The following is a 22,701-nucleotide window of genomic DNA, read 5'->3' as shown; positions in this document are numbered from 1 at the left end:
TTTATATCCACCATCATGTTATTATAACTGGCAAATTCACTGTAGTGATGAACCAGTTCTTTCTGTACTTTACTACTGAGTATATTAAGTGAAGAGTAGTGAGAAGTGTACTTGTCTATTGTAGAAACCAGGTACAAAAGAAGAGTTTTCAATGTTTTGGGGCCATTGCATTCTATTTGGATTTAAATGTTTTTATTTTTTATCCTATGAAGATTTCTTTTCCTTCAAGCAGAAGCTGTCATCTTGAGAAACCCATGTATCAATTAATTAGCTGTTTTCCTCTAACATTTCAACTTAATTCTTTGCTTGCTGCTTGATGCCAATGTATCCTCTTGTTCAGGATAGTATGGAGATAGTGATCAGAACTTTTAAAGACTCATTTACAGATCAGATAAGACACAGCACAATGAGCTCTTTTCACTGATACATTTTTAGCTAGCTCATTTACTATATACTGTGAAGCCAACTGAATCTTTAAATAAAACAATAGTATATTCTCCAGTTAAAAGTCTATTTAGTTGCCCAGTTGAAACTGAACATTTATGTAAAATGTTGCAAGATGATAGTAACTGTCTGTAGAAGCAACTCAGAAGCAACCATATAATAGTCTATGAATGAGTATCTTGGCTGGGATGTGAATAAAAAATATTTTGTCTTAAATCTTCTTTCACATTGTGTTTTACAGACTTCATCATCCTATGTCTGACTTTAGACGACATCTATGGAATAAGAAAAGCCAGCTTCCAACCTTGCTCCAGTATTGAGTGTAACAAGGAGCCCAAAATGCATGTTTCCATCCACAATGAAGTATTCTGGCCTCCATGGAGAAAACTTACTCTTCAAAATATACGATTCCACAATATTAACATTGTTTAACTTATAAAATAAATTACTGCTACTGATTATAATTAGCTTACCTTAAAATAAAAGTCATCAGAATTTTTTCCAGCAGGTGCTTTCTCTGCAATGCATTCCGCCAGATAAGTACATACAGTGTAACAAGAAGTGAAACCTCCATTTATCTTGAGATGAATAATTTAATTATTTGTTCATGAGTGTAGATTCATCTGTTTTGAGAGGATTTCTTTTGTCAGGTCTTGTATCTAAACACCACTTTCCAATCTATTGCTGTAAAACTTGATGTAGTATGAGTGGGACTTGACAATGATTGGACATACTTTTGCTTCAACAAGTCTCCTGTATTTGAGTTAGTTGCTTTAGCTGGGTCATTAATTTTTCTTCAGAGGAGAAAGAAGGGCTCTTATGGAGGAGATTCAGAGATTCATAATGCCATGTCCCTCTATAAAGCACTGCAGCACAGTAAGGGTGTTAAAACAGAGTGGGGTAATTCTGATGTTCACAATGGAAGGTGAGCACTGGATTTTGTTTAGGCAAGGTTTTGCTTCACACCTGCTCTAGTCTTTGGTCCTGCTGACTGGGTGTCCATTAACAACTGAAACACACAAAGCTTATTTTCTTTGGTACATCGGATCACTTGGCTTCCTTTAACAGGAATTGAGTTCATGTGCTCAGAAGTAGCTCCATGAAGGCTACAGACTTGATGATGTGCTCATAAACTGAACTAAAAAGTTAATGGGGACCCGCTGTAAGGGTACAATAAACCTTTAAAGAGATTTAAAGAGATTGTCCACTTAGGGTAGCTAATGTACATGCCTTATTACGTCTATTTTAATTTATCAAAGAGAAATGTTGCTACATAGATTTAGATTACACAAAAAAGGTATATTGTGTTATATATGCTTTCTTTTTTATTCGTTGTTTATGTTTGTTTTTTAGATACAGTACCTAGATTTAAATTCTCATTTACATCCTGAGAGTGATTTAATTTAATTTTTTAATGATGGCAGGTCGGAAATTTAGAAGAGCAGACAGTGGATATGAGAATTTTGTTTTCTCTTCTGGGAAGCACTCCAAGAAGGCAAATCCTTTTCCCCTGTAACCTGCTTTGTAGGCTTTGATGTTGCAAGATACAATCAAACCCATGACATTATATTGAAAAGCAAATAGGATTTTGAAAAACTGTGAAAGAGATCCCTGTGAAGAGATACCTAAGGAAAAAAAAAAAAACAAGAAAAACCCTTCTGAAAGGAAAGATAAATTCTTCATAATTTTTCCCAGAGAAAATATTTGTAGATTAACTGCCAGTGTGGGTTTGCCAAGAGATTACTATATATATGTGAAAAAGAGCAGGAATAGAGAGAATGAAACTACAGGAATAGAATGAGCACTTATAAATTGTGGTGACAGATTTACTAAACTGTGAGCAGAGAAAGAAAAATGAGTACATTTAAAAAAAATCTGTGTAATTGGTGAATCTTTTCAGATGCTGTTTAGTGCAGAATGGGCAATATACAAAACCAGAAAATGTAAAAGCAGCAGGAAGTATAACTTGTGACTTTGCTTCTTAGAGAAGCCTTTATACAGACAGTGGCACTTGCTTTGTGCTCATACACCACTAGCCTCTTTCAAACTACCAGAGAATATTCATGTATTCTTCAAGACTGAACCAAAATTATCTGAAAGTGCCTCCTTCACATCAGGTTAGCCTGTGCAGTGGTGAGGTGAGGTCTTAGACTTCTCAGAGAGTAGAAGGGGCTAAATCCAGTGGCTTCCACAAGAAGATGAAAGGCTCTATAGCAAGGGCTTGTAATAAAGGAAGGAAGCTCCAGAGATGAGCTGGATTTAAGATGTGCCCTTTCATCTAAGTTCCCTTCTTTTTTAGATTAGATGTCTCTACACATCTGTGCCAATGATTGTAGACATAATTTTGAGGGACCTAGCTCCCTCAATGCAATGTTTGGGGAACAGAGTTCTCTAAACCAGTGAAGTGAGCTGCACTACTGGTGGTCAGCTGTCTTACCTGATGTAAAGGTTCACTCTATTACATTAAATGTAGAAAATAAGGACTAAATTGCAGTTTATTTGGAAAAGTTAATGTATTTTTCTGTCAGTTCAGCTTTTTGATTACATTCATCCCTGTTGCTTATTGTTCAAAATGCAGCTTTTTATAGAATACTTAATTTTGCAGGGGGGTTGAATCCAACATACTAAGAGGCAAGAGATCAGAATTTGTAAAAGTTATTTGGTGCAATTTTAGTAGTAAAATTTCTAGTGACTTCACCTGTTGAAGAATTAGCAGAACACTGAGGCCTTTTTTAAAATCTCACCCTGAGACTGAAGCAAGGCTCTGCAGTCCTTAATACTGTACAGTGGATTGTGTTGGATTTACTAGAATGACTGTCCAGCATCAGAAATTTGAACCAACTCAGAGGTGAACTTAGAATTGTTTTGACAGATTACTCAAAGAACATGAAATTCAGTGTTTGCCAATTTTATGCTTTGATATCAGGTTTATTGTTGCTGTGCGAAGGCAGAAGTCTTGTGATCCAGCAAAAAAGCCTGCCAGTATGTACCCAAGTGTTTTGAACTACGAGATGACAAAGTGAGTTTATGCTCTCACAGCTGCCAGAGTGAGAGAGTATTTTCTGTCATGTGACTGCAGCATTTTTTATCTTGTATTAGCTACCTGAGAGATGAATTGGCTACATCATTCAATTGCCATCTGAGTCTCACAGGCTCTGCCAACATGATGTTTGTGAGGCAGATACAGGCTTTGACTGTGTGAGCTCTGTGTGGATCAAATGGGTGCCAGCTGTAACCTTGCAATTGTACAGATTCTTCTGGCCTGGTGTTGCCTGTGAACTCTCAGATCCTGTTAGGAATTTATGTTGGTTTAGGCTCAGGCCCATGTGAACAGGCTGTGTGTTGTCTGGCCAGATTGTAATATTGCAGAATGAGCTTATATTTGCTTGGAGGCAGGAAAAAAAAAAAAAAAAAAAAAGGGCAAGCTTGCATGTCACTGTAAAATACTTCCCAGACACACATTTAGACAAAATCCAAAATGTACTCAAAAATATTTTTGTGAGTCATCTGTCTGAGCAAAAGGCAAAACCCCAGAGACCCAAAGCTCTGCCCTATGTAAGTTTTGAGCATTGTCATCTGCTTGCACTGGTGATGAAATATATATGTGTGCCAAAGCCTACTCGAGTGATCAAGAACTACTTTATCTATCTATTTGCATGTGACATTTTGCACTTGCACACAAAGGAAAACAGGACTGAGTTCTATTTGAAAGAGTAACTCTTTGTGGTTGCAAACCAGGGCTAAAATGAGTGCTAAAGTGAGTGTAAATCAATAGCCCTAGAATGTTAACTTATGAATGCAACAGAGGTGGCTTTTCTTGGTTTACAGTCAGAACTCCAGGGCTCTCTGTTGTAGGCTACTGTATTCCTTGCTTATTCTGACTCTGTTCACAGCTCCACTATGTACCCCTGACAGAGATCAACCTCCTAGTGACAGTGGTTTCCTTCTGCACAGTCCAAAAACGAGTGCTTTATGGATGGGAAGCTAAGAGTGGAATATTGGAAAGAATAGTAGAATCAGAATAGCTCCTTCAGATGATGCTTTGACACTAATTTGTTTAATCTTGACTTTTTAAAGGTGTTTGAGGATGTTGGCCTATCCTGGACTTATTGAAAGTCATGTGCCTTAGGCAGTTTTTGGAAGTCCTAGCTGTAGCAAATATGTCACTCTGTATTTCAGTACAATAAAACAGTGCATGTAACTAGACAGTGAGATATTTTAAGTCTCTCTTTCTCCTGTGTTATTTACTGCATTCACTTTTTGTCTCACTTTCTTGAATTTAGAACAATGCTTTCCAATAAGTTGTTCTAGTAAAGACACAATTTTCATGCACAAAAATAATCTCATCAGGGAAAGATACATGGATCTTCTGAGCAAAGCATATCACTACTGCTAGATATCTTTCATCAGGTATTGCTAGCTATAAACAGAACTAAAACTTACTGCTAGCTGGCATGCAATGGTAAGCATTACACTTTCCTTAAATGGTAATTAATACATGCCTCTGAACCCATGTGCAGTCTCACTGACTTTACTGTGAGGCTCTTCAGTTTGGAGAATTGACATGTAGAACCCATTGACTGTATAAGTGGGGTCTGCTGAGTGTTCTGTTGTCTTCTGAAAGAGCAAACAAGTGTAGATTTTCTAGGCTGTGATTCCTAATTTATCCATATAATTAAACTTGTTAAGCTGAACTCTGTGAATTTCCTCCATATCTCTCATGTTTTTAACATGTTTTCAACTGTGCCTAATGCTATTATATTGAATCATAATTCAGGATTCTGAAATTCTAAAAGTAAAAAAAAAGAATCAATAACATCTCTGTTTATCAGTTATAACATAACTACTTTTACAAAACAAGTTTGTTGCTATCATAGAAAGCAGCATCTTAGAGGTGGAAACATTCCCTGCAATCCAGTAGCTCTCTCTCCATATTCTTTTATCTCACTTCAAGCTATCATTTTATCAATAACAGCTTAGAAAACAAAGGTATCTCTGCAACACAGGTTTTGGTATTACTCTTTGGAAGTTTTCTGCATCCATCTGTGTGTGGTGCACAGGCACAAGGAACTTTTAATGAGGACATACAGGTGAAAGACCAACAACATTACAGGGTGCATTTAAATTTCACAACAGCAAGGGGAGCAGCGTTCAAAAGCCCAGGCATTTTAGGATGCAGTTACAGATACCATAGGATCAAACTGGATGAAAGACAACAGAGAGATCCTCTAAAGTCTCCCATGGTGAGAGAATATAACTATAAGAACTGTTAAGCTTGAGATAGTTGTTCTTCAAGATTTGAGGTCCTTCTTTTGCTAATGAAAGTTTCTAATAGTTTTTACAAGATTTAGAAAAATTTCCAAGAATGTTTGAATTCTAGTATTTTAAAATAACATATTCTGGGGGCAATTCCATAAAATATTAATGAAGAAAAAGGAGGTGAAATATTGAGGAGACACAAAACTATTTTGTTCTACATTTATTTTTCTTGTTAGGCAAATAAAAATGTCTTCCTTTTTTTTCTGAAAAATCTTAATGTTTCTTTACAGAAATAATGTGCTTATATGACCAGAAAAATTAAAATCAGTTATTCTCAGAATTATTATTTTAGTACTTTAATTTGATGTAATTGCCATAACCAAGATCATTTTCACAGCATGAGCAATTTACTTACTATGCCTTTATCATTAATAAGCACAGATGGACAATAAACTGGTCTGTAATGTGTCCCCATCCATCACGGCTTTGAACCAAAATGGCTTCAGACAAGGCAGGCTAATCTGGTTTACCTGAGCAGCCCATTGCATAGGCAAGAACTGGAAGAACTCCATCTGATTTTACTTTTTGTGATTTCTATAATCATAAGTGATTGGTTGTGAATCCATATTGCATATCAGTGGTAAAATCAATTTTGGGAGTTTTACAGTTTTGCAGTCCTGAGCAATGTTGAGTCGTTCATGCTGTGCAGTTGCCAGGAAGACTTTAAGCATCAGCATATCTCCAATGAGAGAATAGTACCCTGGAAATACAAAGGGAAAGTTCACACAATTTTTTAATACCTTTTCTGCCTTTTAAACTTCTTGTCAGTTACTATTTCAGGTGATTATTTCTGTAGACAGACAGTGCTGGTATACCTCTCTAACTATATAAATAATTCCAATTATTATAAAAGACTGAGAAACTAAATAGCTCTTTAAAATATCTACTGGATTAACATGGATAAGCTATTCTAAATCTGCTAACTTTTATATAAGTTTCTTTTATAACTGGTAACTTCTACACTTAATATTTGTGATAAGTTTTACACATTTTTGTACCTCATCTCTCCTTTTTTAGTATACTTCTAACAATTAAAATTGTAGAAATTACCTATTTTTTGATGATTTTGTTTCTTGAAAAACCTTGCTTGCTTCTTATTTCATAGTTTCTTCACTACTACTCTTGATTTATATCAAGACAAAGTAACTTGGCTTCACTTGTCTCTTTTATATTTATAAAATACAAGTAAAATGTTCTGAAGGTAAATCTTAGCTATATATATGATTTAAAAATAAATAAGCTCAGTTCAAAACTCAGGGAAGGTGCAGGAAAAATGCCAAGATGACTTCAGACTCCAGCCCTGTCTATATTGACAGGATAACAACAGTAGCAGAGAATTCTCCCCTCTAATTCCTTGAAAATAGTGTTTTATCCTATTCTCAGGGTAACTTTTCCCACATTTATTAAGTCTTTTTCATCTTGGGTAGATTTTATAACAGAGTTGTTGCTGGTGTTGTTAGTTACTGTGTAAACTCATGTATCAGCAACGTGACTGAGATCACTTACTTCTTGGCATGGTACCCCTATACTTTTATTAATCTGTTGCATTATGATTTCATCAGGAGTTAATCATTTAATGTGCAGGTCATGTATTGGCTTTAACTCCATGAACACTGTGCTGCAAATAACAGGCTGGAATTATTGTGGCAAAATATCACTGTCTGGGTAAAACACTAGGGTAGGAAATACTATCATGGAACAGCATTTCACTGCTGAAAAAAAAGGTCTCTGTATTTGGCAGACTCAGTAAAGGAGTTGATATCCACCCTTACCTTAAATTTTCAGGAATATACCCACATCTTTTATAATCACAACAGAATAATAATGCAGTAAATCAGTTTTATGCATCCTGTCCCTATTAAATCATGTGAATAGTAATTAAATTGTGCAATGAAGACATTGACTTCAATTTCAACAAAAATCATCCTCCTGTCCTCTTTCAGGAAAAAGATAAAATTTATAAGTGGGAAGTAAATGGAGTGAGATAAAAAGGAAGGGTGTTTCTCACACTGTTTTCAACTATTTTTTCACTATTTGCCATAGAAGTATATTTACAGTGCTGAAAGGAGAATATGCATGGGTAAATGTAAAGCAGTGTTTGCAATCTAGAACCTGTAAAAATAGAAATATAAGCTTTGGTAATTAACTGTAGGGTAGTAACAGCCATGACAGGTGTTTATCATAGATATCCTTGTGGGTCAACACTAGCTGAGCTGCTGAAATGTAAAAGAAGCCACTTGCATTCCATTAAGCTTCTCTCTCTATCCTTATTAAACCTATTTCTTCCATCATAGCCCCAAGCCTCCTAGAGAAGTGTGCAAGTAATATAAAAGCACTGCCAAAAAGGCACTAATTGGTGCCCCGACTGGCACTCTCAGAAGACAGGCCAAGAAAGGAGATTAAAATACTTTCCAGGCCAGCTCAAAAATATTTTGGGGCAAATGTGGAAAAGTCACAGAATTCCTACCTGTGTTTACATCTCTTCCAGCAGAGCCAGAACAATGCTTTTAATAAGTGCTATTTATTCCCTTCTAAATAATGGTTTTAAAAAAGAGTACCAAATTTCTTTACTGTGTGAGCTGTAGCTCTCACTGGAACTAGATTATTTTGCATGTATTTGCACGTATATAGCTATCTGCTCTATCTTGTGTGCAGGTCTTATAGCAATAGAAAATAAATTTAAAAGTGTTTGTCAGCAAACCTGGCCTATGTAGACACTGATCCTGCTACTTGTGAAAGTGTGAAGATGAAATCTGTATTCTTCAGAGCTGGCATTTCAGTTTCAAGAACAATTATTTTTCTAGAAATAGATATTTTGAATAAATACTGCCCAAGTGCTTTTGTTTAATTTGATGAGTATTGCCATTTTTTTACCTGTACCTGTATGATTAGTTCATTTCAGCACAAGGATACTTCTGCTTGTAATCAGAAGTCTGACTACTTTTTCAGCTGGAATTAGGAATTTTCTTTAGTCTGGAAGCAACAAACAATAGTTCTCTTCACCTCATACCACAGATTTGCTTCTGAAATGAATTTTACTCATTTTTCAGAGTGACTTCTGACATTCATTGTCATCTGTATAAACAATAGAGAGTAACTGTTTACACAGAAAATTTTTAATACTTCATCCTCTGATCCAGTTTCATTAAAATGACTTTAAAAAAGTCTCAAGTGTTATTTTACTGTAGCTCTACCACAACAGCTTTTTATTCCAGGTTGTTTTTCCATTCATGCGTGTGTGTGTGTATGTGTGTGCTGCTCTTTAACTCCTCACTATGGTTTTAGGGTTTTTTCAGTATTAGAATTTTTGCCACCCAATGATCCTTCTGAATCTGTGTATTGATTCTGGCTGCATCTGAATTTATTTTCCTTATAGCAACCCTCACAGTGCTATGCTTTGCTAGGAAAATATTGGTAACACACCATTGTTTTGGGTGCCACTGAGTAGTGCTGGTGCAGCATCAGCGCTGTCTCACCAAAACTCCCCCATCAGCAGCTGAGGCCTGGCAGGATCTTGAGAAGGGACATAGCCTGAGCAGCTGACCTAACCTGACCAAAAGCATATTCCCTACTCTATGGTTGGCAATAAAAACTAAGAAAGAAGAAGGATGGTGTCATGTTCTGGCCCAGAGGGAGGGGCGTGGCCAAGATGATATGATACCACATTGAATCATTGCCAGGGATGGGGAAAAGGGACTCTCTTCCAGGAAGGAGAGATATCTCCTTTTGGTGGAACAAAGTGTGGTGGGGTGAGGAACCTGCCCATTGTTCATTGTCTTGGAGTCTTCTGTGAGGATTTTTGAATGTGAATCATTCTCATTTTTAGCATAATCTTAATAATGCTTGGGATCCAATATTTCTTAGGTATTTTCACCAGTATACTGAAATTGAATTGAACAGATGTATAGAGGCTTGTCCAAAAATTTGTTGTAACAGACACAAGCTCTAAATCTCTCTTTCATTGCAGGCAGGCACTTGGTGGGAATGCATGCACAGGCCGCAACTCAGTCTTTTTAAGGCCTGTGATTTTGAAGCTGCCTAGATTGAGTTACAAATGCTAAAGTAGGTGAATGTTCATATGCTAAAACACCAGTGTAAAGCACTGTTTGGATGAATTTCTGCAGACCCACAACACTGGCATTTATGAAGGAGAGATGCAGAACTACATTTGAGACCATCAGAATACTCTTTCTTCTAATATGGAGGTTCCAAATCACAGGGTTGTTACCTCAGCTAGCTCTTCTTAGAAGATAAAACTAATGCAAGCACAGCTGCAGAAATGAAACTCCCAACTGGCAGTGAGTCATGAGCTCAGGATGTGAAATAAAGGGAACATTCCATATAGTAAGGACACAAAAAACTCATGCTGTAACCAAAAAGAAAGTCTGATTTTACTTTGATTGCTACAAAAATGTTTGGACACTACTGTAGACAGGGTCTGAAAGTGGCAACTTTATCTCCATATCTTTACCTGTTTTGTTTTTTTTTTTCTTACAAAACTTGTGTGGGGAAAGTGAATGGATAACATTGTAGCATTTTAAAAATCATACTGCAAGTTTGGGATCAAAGAGTTAAAGCCATCCTCTTAGGTATTTTGAGAAACATATCAGTAGATATTTGCTCTAAGAGTGTTGAACTTACTATGATTTTAGCACAAAATAGAATAGTACAATGCATGATTGTGGCGATTTTGTTATAGTTTAGACAAAATTAGTTCAGACTAGAACTGGATAGTTCTACTTTCTTTATATTTAAATCCACTGAAGAAAACCTGCTTTATTAGGTATTTTTTGAGGCAGGAAATTTATTATTTGCCACTTGAAAACTCTATATGGATGTTCTTAAGGAAACTGTCTATTAGAAATGTTGCTATGCATCATGAGTTCCAAAAGTATTTTGATCACCTTTGAGATAACAGCCAAAAAAGAATGAGACAAAAAGTTAACAAGTGAAAGTGAAGAGTAGTGATAATCATTGGTATCTTCCAAGAACTCTGTAGTAATATGATTTTTGAAGGCCTTATGTCTATTATCTATAACAGTATCTATTATGAAACTACAACTGTTGTGAAGTAGACTGTCTTATTATCTCATAAAAGTTCTATTAAAAAATCTATTATATAGAAGTACAGAATGGATGAAAATTCTATACTCTTTGGTGTAGCTTCCTCTTCTATTGATAAAATTGCAAGCCTTTTGGGTACAACTTAAACCTGAAATTTCTTTCCTGGGAAAGTGAAAAAAAGAAAGAGATATTTTTAATGTTTGAAGTCATTGTTTTTTTTTGTTTTTTTTTTTTTGTTTGAAATCTTTTCTGATGTCTTTTTGTTTTACAAATAGCAAACACTTGTAAGATGTTTCAGCAGAAAGAGGCAATTTGAGGTATAAGTTTTAGTTTTTTGTTTTGAGTTCTACTAAAGGATTTTTTTCCAAGAGAAGAGAAAAAAGTCTTATTCGTGCTATAATGAAAGCAGTAGAGCTATTCAAATTTTCTCTCTTCTTGCCATCAGTGCAGTGCTAAGGATCCATTTTCATTCCAATAGGGGCAAGGAATGAGAAAGAATCTTCTTTTCTCCCAGTACAGGGTAAACCTCAGTCTCCTCTGGTTCCAGATTTCCAGCTTTTCACTTAAAATGTATGACCAAGGGAGAAAGAGAACAGAATGGTTTGTTAACCATGGTAATTATGGAGCTCATTCATTCCTGATTACTTCTGTTCTGTCTCTCATTTATCCCAAGCGCTGCGCACAGTTTTCTTCACCACTTGTCTTTCAGGAGTTGATATAAAGTACATCTCAATTTCTGCTTTGTTGTATGGACTACCCTGCTACTCCTTTCTGGTTTAGCACTTACTTTGAACATGCCAATTTCCACCTCCTGTTTAGGGTGAGTGACAAAAGTGAAGTGCTTTATTTACTCAACACCTTTGTTATTCTTCTGCTTCAAACCTTCTAATTCCTCATTCATTGAAAAGAAACAATGCATTTGACAAGTCACACAATACAAATAAGAAATTGTGAATGATGAAAGGCAAATGGAGGTAGCACTTTTTTGTCATTTACCCTAAGGCCTCTATTCAGCACTCTGGCATTACAAAAGGATCTCAAAGTCACAGAAAGCACTTATTTTGAGGTTCCTTTCAGGTGACAGATGGGTGGAAGGGAATTAATTATAAATAAGTGTAAACAAACAAATAACCTTAGAAGAAAAATAATTCAATTCATTTACAAATATGTATGAATAATATCCAAGCAACTTGGGCTCACTTTTGGAAAACAGATTAAACAATTATATTACATGTTGCATTTGTCACTAGTAATTTCTCCCACACAAAATGATCTAATTCATGACAAAGTTTGAAGCTAAAAATTATGAGATTTATTGTGAGGTGAATAAGCTGCATGTCATTTGGAGATGGCACTTTTATAATTACTATAGATACTTATATCTGTGAAGTAATTTGGTGGGAACTGTATGCATGGATAAAGAGACAATTTAGTACATTCTTTGTGCTGGTTCTGAGGTCAAAGCCTGTTATGTGCCAAATTCCTGTTTAGTCAGAGACAGTGCAAGTGCAGACTTAAGGAAATTATTGGGAATGTCATATAGACCTAGGGTTCAGTAACTGAGTTGATTGTTTCCTTAACATGGGAACAGTGAAAATGAACCTCAAGAAGTACCTCTTGGCTGAAGACTGCCACAGTATGGCAGACTGTACTCTCAACTTACACTTCCTATATTTGAAAAGGCAAAATCACCTTGAACACTGCTGCTTCTAAAGTTGTAGGAGAGCAATGCCTGCTTCCAATCTTCAAAACTGAATCACTCTCATTCCCTAGAATTTTCCTATAAAACAATCTGATAGTTTGGTTGTTTCATGTGCTCTGGGTAAAACACCCCATAATCCTTGTCTTTGCTATCCTTCCTGACTGCTTTGTGATTCCAGCCTGTTTGATGGAAAACCCAGCAAACGTAAAAAAGAGCCTGTTCTCCAGAGCCAAGGGCCACTTACACACCAACTTGTTCACAATGTGCATTTTCTTCATTCATTAACTTTTTGCATAAGTCAGTAGCCACTAAATATCATAAAGGACTTCATCAACCTTAGTATATTTCCATTAGGCAGTAATAAAATCAAAGGAAGAGTGAGAACCCTACATTTGTCCTGCCAGGACAGGGCTACTCAGCTGTTAGCTCTGCTCAGCAGAGGGGGAGGAGGAGGAGGGAAGAATGGCAGTGAGTGCAGGAACAGCATGGCTCATCACTCAGCACAACTGTCTGGGTACCCGACTGACACAGGCAAAAATGCCCATGGCAAATGAAATCTCGTCGTGGTTTCCATCAGGATGCAACAAAGAGCATCTGAGAGAAATATTTATTGAGTTAGAAATGGAAACAGAAATGAAGACATTCTCTCTTTGAATGGCTTTAATATAACAGAAATGACAGCTCTAATATTCTCTGACAGGGGGTAACAAGTTTGAATTTGTTTATGGTTTGAATTATAAAGATTCAAAACATTTTATCTCATCCATCATATTCCATCCCACTGACCATGTTTAACAGCTATCTCAGAGATTGCAAGAAGTGATATATATTACCACATGAAGCACAGTTAAGACTCTACAGTTTGAATTCCCCTTTCAAAGTGGACTCTATAAATTAATAACCCAGATCAGGTTTTTCTCCTCATGCTAAATCAATGTATTCTATTAAATGGTTATTTGTATGTGTGTGTGTATGTGGTTCATACATTTGAAATTTCTATTATAATGTACCTGCCATTAACAGTACTGGAAAGGACAAGGAGCACCTAGCAAGCCATAGCTAGTTGTGTGAATGGAACCACTGTCTTCACTGGGCAGTGCTCAGTCTAGCCCCTAAGCATCAGAGCACAGCCTCACTGTCACTGGTGTCACTCGAAGAGTCTACTGCAAGACTGTGCTAGCAGCACAATGCATTTGAAAGGAAAATTATTGCAATGACTTGGTAGTTTTTAATGATTCCTGCAGTAAGAGAGATGATCCTCAAATAGCAGTTTTTCATCACACATACCTTAGAATAATATATAGCAGAAGAATGAAACAGCATCATGAGATGTTTCTGATGTTTTAGCTTTGAGTTCACTCTTTGTGTTTTCTGGATCAAGTTGTGAAGGAAAATGGTAATAAGAGTTCTGGTTGAGCGGTTTAATTACTTTTTAGACGAGTCCCCTGTAGTGAAAACACTCCAGTTTCTTCTGTCATGAGACTTTCTTCTTGTCACAAGACTCATCTGGGCACTGATGGAGGCTGGAGGAGGAGGGGGAGAGAGGAAAATGAATCCTCCCAAGTAATCCTAAACTGAATAAGAACTACAGTGTGTCTGCTTTCTCTCCCAGTTTGTGTCACAGAAACTCGCCTTTGTTTCAGTAGTGAAACATGCAAATTCAAATTGATATTTATCATCTCTCTTGGCAAGTTGAACATCATCAGTGATAATGTTTTTAATTGAAACTGATTCATACCATCCCAGCAGAGTTCCTGTGGAAGTCAGTCTTGCACAAGGGAGTGAGAAATATGAGCTCAATGAAACAAGGAATAAACCAACTACAGAGGTCAAACTGAACAATAAATCTATTGTAAACTAAATTCTTCTAAGTTAAAATATTTATTGCTCAGACTCTGTCAGTATACAACATATCCTGCTTCTTTTCTTATAGATTCACTTCCTGCTGGCCAGTGCCAGAGATACCACCATGGTCTTATATTCTGACCTGGTAATGCAGCTTTTGTCTTTTTAAAGACTGACCACTAGCAGAGCTGCATTGTTCTAATATCCTAATTCAGATAAGACTAAATTAGTTCTTTACTTTTAAAAAGTTCCTTTGTTTTGTTTTGTAGTACTGTGAAGCAAAAGCATCAAACTACTGCTTAAAAAAAAATCAAACGGGACCTGCAGCTGAGGCAAGGACAAATTATTTCAATAGGCAAGGGATTGTTTGAGTCTGTATTTCTGTTTTGAAATCTCAGTCCTTTTTGCTTTAGATCTTGACAAGCAGCCACACTATTTTCCAAAGGATTTGAACAGTAATACAATTATACACACAGCCTGCATGTGTGCACACATCAGCCCCCCAGTGGTGATTTTCAGTTGGATATTTTATTCTTTGTACTTCTATTTTTTGAGTATGAATTAAAACAAATTCTTATTTTGTGCTTTGTTTTCAAAAGCTTGCCTACAGTTTTTCTTGGCTTTTGTCTTCTCCTTTTATCATTTGAGCAATGGGACATAAAATGAAGAAAAGAGAGATCAAGAAAATGATAGAAGGTTTGGAAAGAAAGATCCGTGAGGGGAGAAAAAGGTTAATAAGATAAGTTGGCTGTTCAGTCTAAAGAAAAGAAGACTTAAGAAAAGTGTGATAGCTCTCTACAGATATGTGAAGGGACAAGGGAAATTATTCTCATTAGTCACCCAAGACAGAGTAATAAATTTGAGCTGTTGAAAGGAAAATGTAGGTTAAATAGTATAAAAATCTTTGAAACTATCAAAAACAGATAGGCCATGAAACAAACTGCCAAAGGGTTTTTGGGAGTCACTGCCTCCAGAGGTATTCAAGGTGAAATAGCTACTCATCTATTGGAGATGGTTTTGGACAAAGCAAATTAAAAGAAATAACATGACACAGGAAGGACAAAATGGATAGATGACAGCAAAAGTCCTTTCAGACTTAACTTGTTCTAGGGAAGAAAAACAATGTTGAAAAGTATGTTAAACACAGTAACGCATGAAGAAGAGTGAACATAAAGTGACAAAATAAAAAATGGAGAGAAGACTTTTAAAAGGTTATAATGTCTAATAGCACAAGAATTTGAAAGGTTAGGTTTTAGATACTAAAAAAGGCAAAAGAAATTACTGCTATTAAGCTTAGCTCTTACCAACAGCTTACAATATTTGAAAATTATATAGCTGGTTGGTCTTTCTACAGTCATCTATGGAGGAACATGAAAACACTCTGAATGTAATCCAGACCTTGTATAGCCTTGCATTTCCATCTTTTCGTATGTGCATCCAGGTTGTTGATGGAGAGGATAGAGGGCTACTAGATTATAATAGGAGGTATTATGGACATTGCCCAAAACCCAAATGAAATATTTTTTATTCTTCTTCATTTTGAGCCATAACTTTTCTCCATATAGCAATAATAATTTCAGTACAGCCACTTCAAAATGAAGATACCATGCATTATGAGGAAGAATGGTGCAATCTGGACTCCTATCATGTGTAATAACTCTAACTATTTATTAAGCATGAGGATCATTTATGATTTCATATTTTTCATTCCACTGAGAGAAAAGATTAACATACATTTCCTATACACTTTGGCTTGATAATGAGATTCCAGTCTGAATTCATTACGAATAGTGACATTCATTCAATGAGAAATACCAAATAAGGATACATTGCTTACACCTGGTATCTTTACTTTTATTTCTATAAAAATCTTTCATATGATTGTATCTGGGGACACATGCAATGCCACTGCACTCTACTTCCATGTTGATGAGGATGAAGAGTGAGAGAGGTGCCAGATTGCTATTATGTGGACTTGGTGTGTGTCAGCTCTGCTGCCTTTGCTGCACCTTAGTCATTGAAAAAAGCAAATGAGTGTTTTATTGTTGTAGGATCACAGGTCAGAAGATGATTTTCTGCAGGATATGTATTTACACATTTAAAAGAAGCCCAGATTCCAAGGCTCTTCATGTAGCAACTGCACGGCAAAGCTATGCTCAAGTAGCTCAGCTGGTAATGTGCACATTTAAGACCTGAGAAATTGTTGGGTTTACTTTCTTCTTCAGTAATTTTAAAATATTTTTTTCACTGATTCTTTGGGTTTATGTTAATTTGCTCTATGGTTTTCAATCTGTCACAGCATATTTCTATTCTATGGCTTTTCTAGTGGACTGTCCAGTAGTTATGGCTGTATGCCACAAAATTCATCTGCCTCCAGCCTAGGCTTTACCTAATAGTGTGGTGAACCAATTTAAGTCTTTGTCTAATGTAATTCTTAGCTAAATAGGTTTATATTTATGGACAGGACTGAGGGATAAGCAAACCAACTATAGCCTCTAGTTACCTCCTTAACATCAGTATTGCTTAATATCACAGCCTATTGTATATTATTTCAGCTATTTTTTATATTGTATCAATCATACTTCCTAAACTTACTCTTTTTTTCTTTGACTCACTTCATAGTCTGTTGTGTCTCTTGATTATTTCAGTCAAGGATCATGATAATATATTCATACCACAAAAATCTTCAAATACTGATAACCATTATATGATGAACATTTGCAAATTGGATTTATGGATATTATTGAAATATTAATGAAGAAACATCCAATCAAATTGTTATCTATCATTTCTATTTAGCAAAGTATATCCACCTAAACATAAATTCAGAAATTAAATAGTTCCTCTGGGTAATTCTTTATGATTAGTCTCTGTTTGGTTAATCACATGTTTTCCATACATGTGAGGCCAGAAAAAGATGTCAGTTACCCACAGTTGTTCAAAGTACCATGACAATCTTACACTGTCTTCTGTCCAAACTGTTCTATGCTAGCATTAATGTGGAATTAAATAACACAAAAATTATCTTTGGTTGCTGTGACTATGTGTAAAGTATTTCTTTCTTTTTTATTGCTTGATTAATCCAAGATTAATCCAAATTGAAATATGAGGAGATGAAATAAAACTAAGGCTCTTTAAGGAGTCTGGAGATCATGATGTAGAAAGGTAACATGCATTTCAAAGAACATTGTTTTTTATCAATTAGCCATCAGATATTTTTTCTTTTTTTGTTCTTTCTCTTTGGTCTGTCTTTTGTTCTGTCAGATTTCACACAATCAAGTTTCAGTGCTTTAAAATGGAGATTTTCCTGCAATGAGTTTACTGCAGTATTGTTGGTTGATACTCAAAGGAGATAATACACTAATTTTTGACTGTTAGGTTTTTCATATTATTAATAAGGATAATTTATAAATATTTTTTTCTAGAAAAGCATAATTGAAATATTTAATGCACTTTTTGCCTTTGGAATTCAATCTTGTAAAAAAATTGCATCCAATTCCCACTTCCCACTAAAATAATTAAAATAAGATTGGAGGAGGGCCCTACTAGAAATCCACTGTGGCACTCTTTTCAGCCAAGTGTATTTATGAAAAATGAATATATTTATGAAAACCAAATATGTTTTATTGTGTATATATATATATTCTTTTATATGTTAATCAAATTCTTAATACTTTTGCTCTGGGGCTTCTGAGTACATTCATTAACAGAAAAGATTGTGAAAATTCAGTTGTTTGTGCCAAGTTAACTGAGTCTATAATAATTTCTTTTATTTTTTTTTCTGTTTTTTTTTTTAACTGTTGCTCTAGACTCTAATAAACAGGTAAGTTTAGCTTTTAGATTTCTTTTCAAATCTAATTTTTAAGATTAACAACTCTAGTTATCTTTTATCTAATCCTATGTATCACAAAATATACATAGCACTGTTCTCAAAGAGTGAAGGTGATACAAAACCTCAAAGACAGGTGTAATGAACCTAGGACCTTCTAGACCTCAATTTACATAGCCTAATCCTTTCCTCTCAACCTTAAATCCTTAAGACACAATTTATTTAATACCTGCAGTATTCAAATACACTGAGCGTGTGTAACAATACATCAAAATCATTAGCACAAAACCTTAAAATAGTGTATTGAATTTATATAAAACAGCCAAATCCTCTGAGAACTCAGGTGTCACATGCAGATTTTCTAAGGAAACACTGATTTAAAAGTTGGGACCAAAATAGTATTGCTGGTTCTGTTGTCCAAGCGCTACAACATAATGTGCTTTCAGAAATAATTTTTTAATAATAAGAAGGGGACACTAGAAAACTCCCAGAGGTGATACTGGAGAATATTGCTTTTCATCTCTAAGATGCTGGCCATTCTGTAGTTGTAGATGTGAGTTACACTTCTATATTGACGGTAATGAATACTTTATAGTCTATTCAAGCTAACCCAATTGCAGGTTGCATTGTAGCTTCAATGGCTGTATGCACTGCACAGGGTCTGGAGTGGTTTACTGCACCTCTCCAGACCTATAAAAATACTGACTTAACCTTTGTGAGATGACAGGCACACTTCTGTTTTTGATTGGTGGAAGTCAGCTTGTGTATGAATGCTTAATCTGCAATGTAAAAATAGCAAAGGTCGTTAGATCAAATTTAGCTGAAAGGTCTGCTGATGGTTTAATTGCCTGAATGAAGGGAATGAAATGAAATGGGATTAAATTATTCGAGTCCAAATCTTGAGGAAGATTGTCCTGAAGCTAATTTATTCATGTTACAAATTGAAGGCTCTTGCTGTCCTTCTGAGTTTCTGTCTCTAAGACAATAATTGTTTTTACTATGGTAAAAGTTTCCAAAACACTCTATTATCTCTATCAGATAACACTCTAGCACAGAAGACCCTAACCCCCAAAACTTTAGGCTCTTGAATAGTTTTTGTGTCATCTTTGAAAATGTATTTTGGAAGTCTAGTTTTTACTGAGATTGTTTGATAAGTGCTTCTCCTGAGCCCTATTCTGTTTGTTCACTTGGAATAATGAGTTTTTAAAGTTATATCTGAATTTAACATTTTGGCCAAAAAAAGGGATCTGAAAGTAGTTTTATTACAGTATTTACTGTAATTCAGCCTCAGTGAAAGGGGTACCAGGGTACCATGTAGTAAATGTCTACACTTCATAATCATTCAGTAACAATGAATCTGCATTGAAACTGAATTGGTGTTCCAGACAATCTAAAGAAATTTTTAGAGGAATTTTGCATGCTGAGAATGTTCACAGCTTATTCCTTTACCTATTACTTCCATGTTACCTTTGCCTATTTTTTTTCTGAAAGTTGAGGCTGTTTCATCATTGTGTTATTCTAATTTTATGCTGACATAAGCTCATTTTCTGTAATAGAATTTCTCTGATATAAAGCAGGAGTGATACAGTAGTGAAGCAAAAGCTACATTTTTAAACTGGCACAGTCAAAACCACCAAGCCTGATATATTTTTTCAGTGATAAATTGTAGCTACTAATTCCAGTCAAAAGGAGGTATGTGCTGGTGCAGTAAGCATTATATTGGCCATGCAATTAGGGAAAGATATTTTTCTCCTCTGGTTGAATCTGAGCCGTTATGTGACAGTAATGCAAGATTCAGTGCAGCAGAGTGGGCAATACCAGTGCAACTGTGACTGCAGCTACTCCTTGTGATTCTGCATTGTGTGAGAAGGAACCCATTTTGTTTTCAATCAAATGACAGTTGTATGTAAATTGAATAAAGAGCCTTGGGGAAAATTAAAAAGATGATACCTCATAAGTTCTCTTTCCTTCTTTAAGATATATTTCCTTTTGGCACAATGGATTGTTCCACCTCCCACTGCATCAATCTTCTCTTTCAAAAGTAATTTAACCTACAGCTTGGACAGTGAAGAGATTGAAATTACGGCTTCCCAGGAGCATATTGCAGCCAGCAGGTTAGCACTTAGTGGGTACCTACTTAGTAAGTAGGCAACTGTATGATTCACAAAAGATTTGTGGCAAACCAAGACAGTTCACATCTGAAATTGTAAACTCTAAGAAGTTTTCATAAAAATAGGAAAACACCCCATGAATTTAAGTTGTTGACAAAGTTGTTGGATCACAGCTTTTGATTTGACGACTTCAAGACAGCCAAAAGCTCTTATTTCAGAACCTGCTTCTAACTTTACCCTTCCTATATGATAGCTGGAGTAGGCTAACAGTTTAACTGTGAGAAAGTATTCCTTGCTTATAGATGTGTCTTTTGTCTGTTTGCAGATTTCTGGAGAAAAAAGAAAAAGATGAGTACAACGGAGAGGAAATGTGGTCTGATCTGCTTTAAGCAAGTGCAATGACCAAGACACTTTTTATTTTCCTATCTCTAAAAATAATGATGTGAACAAACACTTCATAGGACCCAGAGCTCAGGTAATTGATGATGAGAAAATAAATTCCTCTTTTTAGAAAAATTTATAAACATTTTCATCTTGCATCATATGGAATAATTAGAAAATTATATATGCAGGCAAAATTCAGATAGACTGGCATTCCCTTATTTATGGAAAGGCAAGTGAATTCTGCTTTTAAGAAAACACACTATTTTCCTAGTTTCATGTGGCAGCCACTCAACTTGCTTCATTTCTTTGCAAAATATAAACTTCAGTATTTCATTTTTTATCTTTTATCATTAAACTCCTACAGCTTGAAAATGATTTTCCCCCTAGAAAATGCAAATATATTCCTTTGTAGTGAAAACTATATTATACATGCAGCATGTAACTTTCAAAATTTTAGTTAGAAGCAGCAAAGCAAGCTGTCAGACATTTCAGTAATTGAATTTCCTTGAGAACTGCCTTGGTTTGTCAGCTCTGACTTTGCTGTCAAAAGAAAAGCAAATAGCCAGGGAATTAATCTAAGATAACACGTGGTGTATTTTGATAATACCAAGACACAAACGTTAAGCGTTTTCTCTGGCAGTGTTTTGAGGTGGGGTTCCCCACCCTAATCCAGACAGGTTCATTCTAGCCTTGAGCCATTATTATCTTGTGCAGAGTTCTGAGAATTAACTAATGACCTATCAAACTGCAGTACCAGGGATCCTTTCTTCCTGTATTAAGATGCACAATATCATTGCTTAAAAGGCCCAGTATACCCTTTGTCAATTACTTCATAAGTGCAATTCATCTTTTACTGCTTCCGCACTTGGATTGCTTGTAAAATGTTTAGTGGTTAATTAGCCTGGAAGGAAGTCCAACTTATGAAAAACCAAGCAGTGGGAAAAAATAGCCATAAAATTAATGGCTTACTCTCTGGTCCTTATTTTATGGGAGAATGTTAATCAGACTCTGTTGGAACTTACCTTTGACTAGCACTCAGCCTCCTTTATAATCAGCTTCAGAAGTATTCCTTTCTGGGTTTTCCCCTTTGGCCTGTGCTTTCCTCCAAAGGATTTGAATGTATTAGGAAGAGATTGACAGCTCTCCTAACAATTGCAACCATTGCTCTAGCTGAAGGGAAACATGGGGCTAGTCAGTTTTACTCTATGGGAACCCACCTGAAGTTATATTGAAGGTATAAATCTGTTATCTAAAAATGAATCTAATAAAATACATACTGCTGTAGATAAAAGAAAATAGCCAATATTTGAGCTGTGAGACCATCATTAGACAATGGATAAAACTTTAAAAGGGGAGAATTGTACAGAGACCAAATGACTGTATTTACAGCTAGCTCTTTATACCTGTAGAGAAGATTATAAAATAATCAGGTCCCAGGGACAATTTAACAACTGAACATTTTGGGTCAGTCATAAGGATGCTTAGTAGGGGAAAAAAAGTTATGCCCTATAACTGGTGAACTTGATAGAATGTTTATGCAAATTTTCCACATAATATAGCAATGGGTCAGTGATTCTTGCATTGAACAAAATAGGGCTTTGTTTTGGTGGGTTTTTTTTTTGTTTTTTTCATTTTGCGAGCAATTTGCACTTCATTTTAGAGCAGGTTGCAAACAGAGCATCACTTTTTAATATGTTGTAAATACAAATACTGTATAACATGACATTGTTGGTTAACCCTGATTGTTGGGTCTTATAAAGCCCTGCAAGTAAGTAGACCCAACATTCAAGTGTTGTCACTTAATTTAATCAAAAGCTTAAACATTCCAGCTACCAAGCCTATGTAATCTCTGTCTTTTTTGCTCAGAGACCTGTAGTGGCAATAGTTTTCATTTCAGAAAATAAGTGTGGTTGTATAACTTTTCACATATAGTTGATTCATAATCATAATTCCGGGTGCTTTTCCTTGACTATGCAACAGAAAAATATTTCATTGTGAATACT

General features: G+C 35.5%; 1 long non-coding RNA gene across 1 annotated transcript in view; it reads left to right on the top strand.

Moving 5' to 3' along the window:
* LOC116183617 (uncharacterized) overlaps positions 1-22,701 on the top strand; it is a 131,276-nt gene that overhangs the window by 85,093 nt on the left and 23,482 nt on the right. The window contains exon 3 of the long non-coding RNA XR_014954775.1: positions 686-20,789. This is a non-coding gene — a long non-coding RNA (uncharacterized LOC116183617). The remainder of the gene's footprint in view (positions 1-685; positions 20,790-22,701) is intronic.

The sequence above is a fragment of the Lonchura striata genome, chromosome 4, assembly GCF_050655825.1.
Source record: "Lonchura striata isolate lonStrDom1 chromosome 4, ASM5065582v1, whole genome shotgun sequence".
Classification (NCBI taxonomy): Eukaryota; Metazoa; Chordata; class Aves; order Passeriformes; family Estrildidae; genus Lonchura; species Lonchura striata.
Note: the sequence above shows the minus strand (reverse complement) of the source record. Positions and strands in the feature narration are given on the sequence as shown.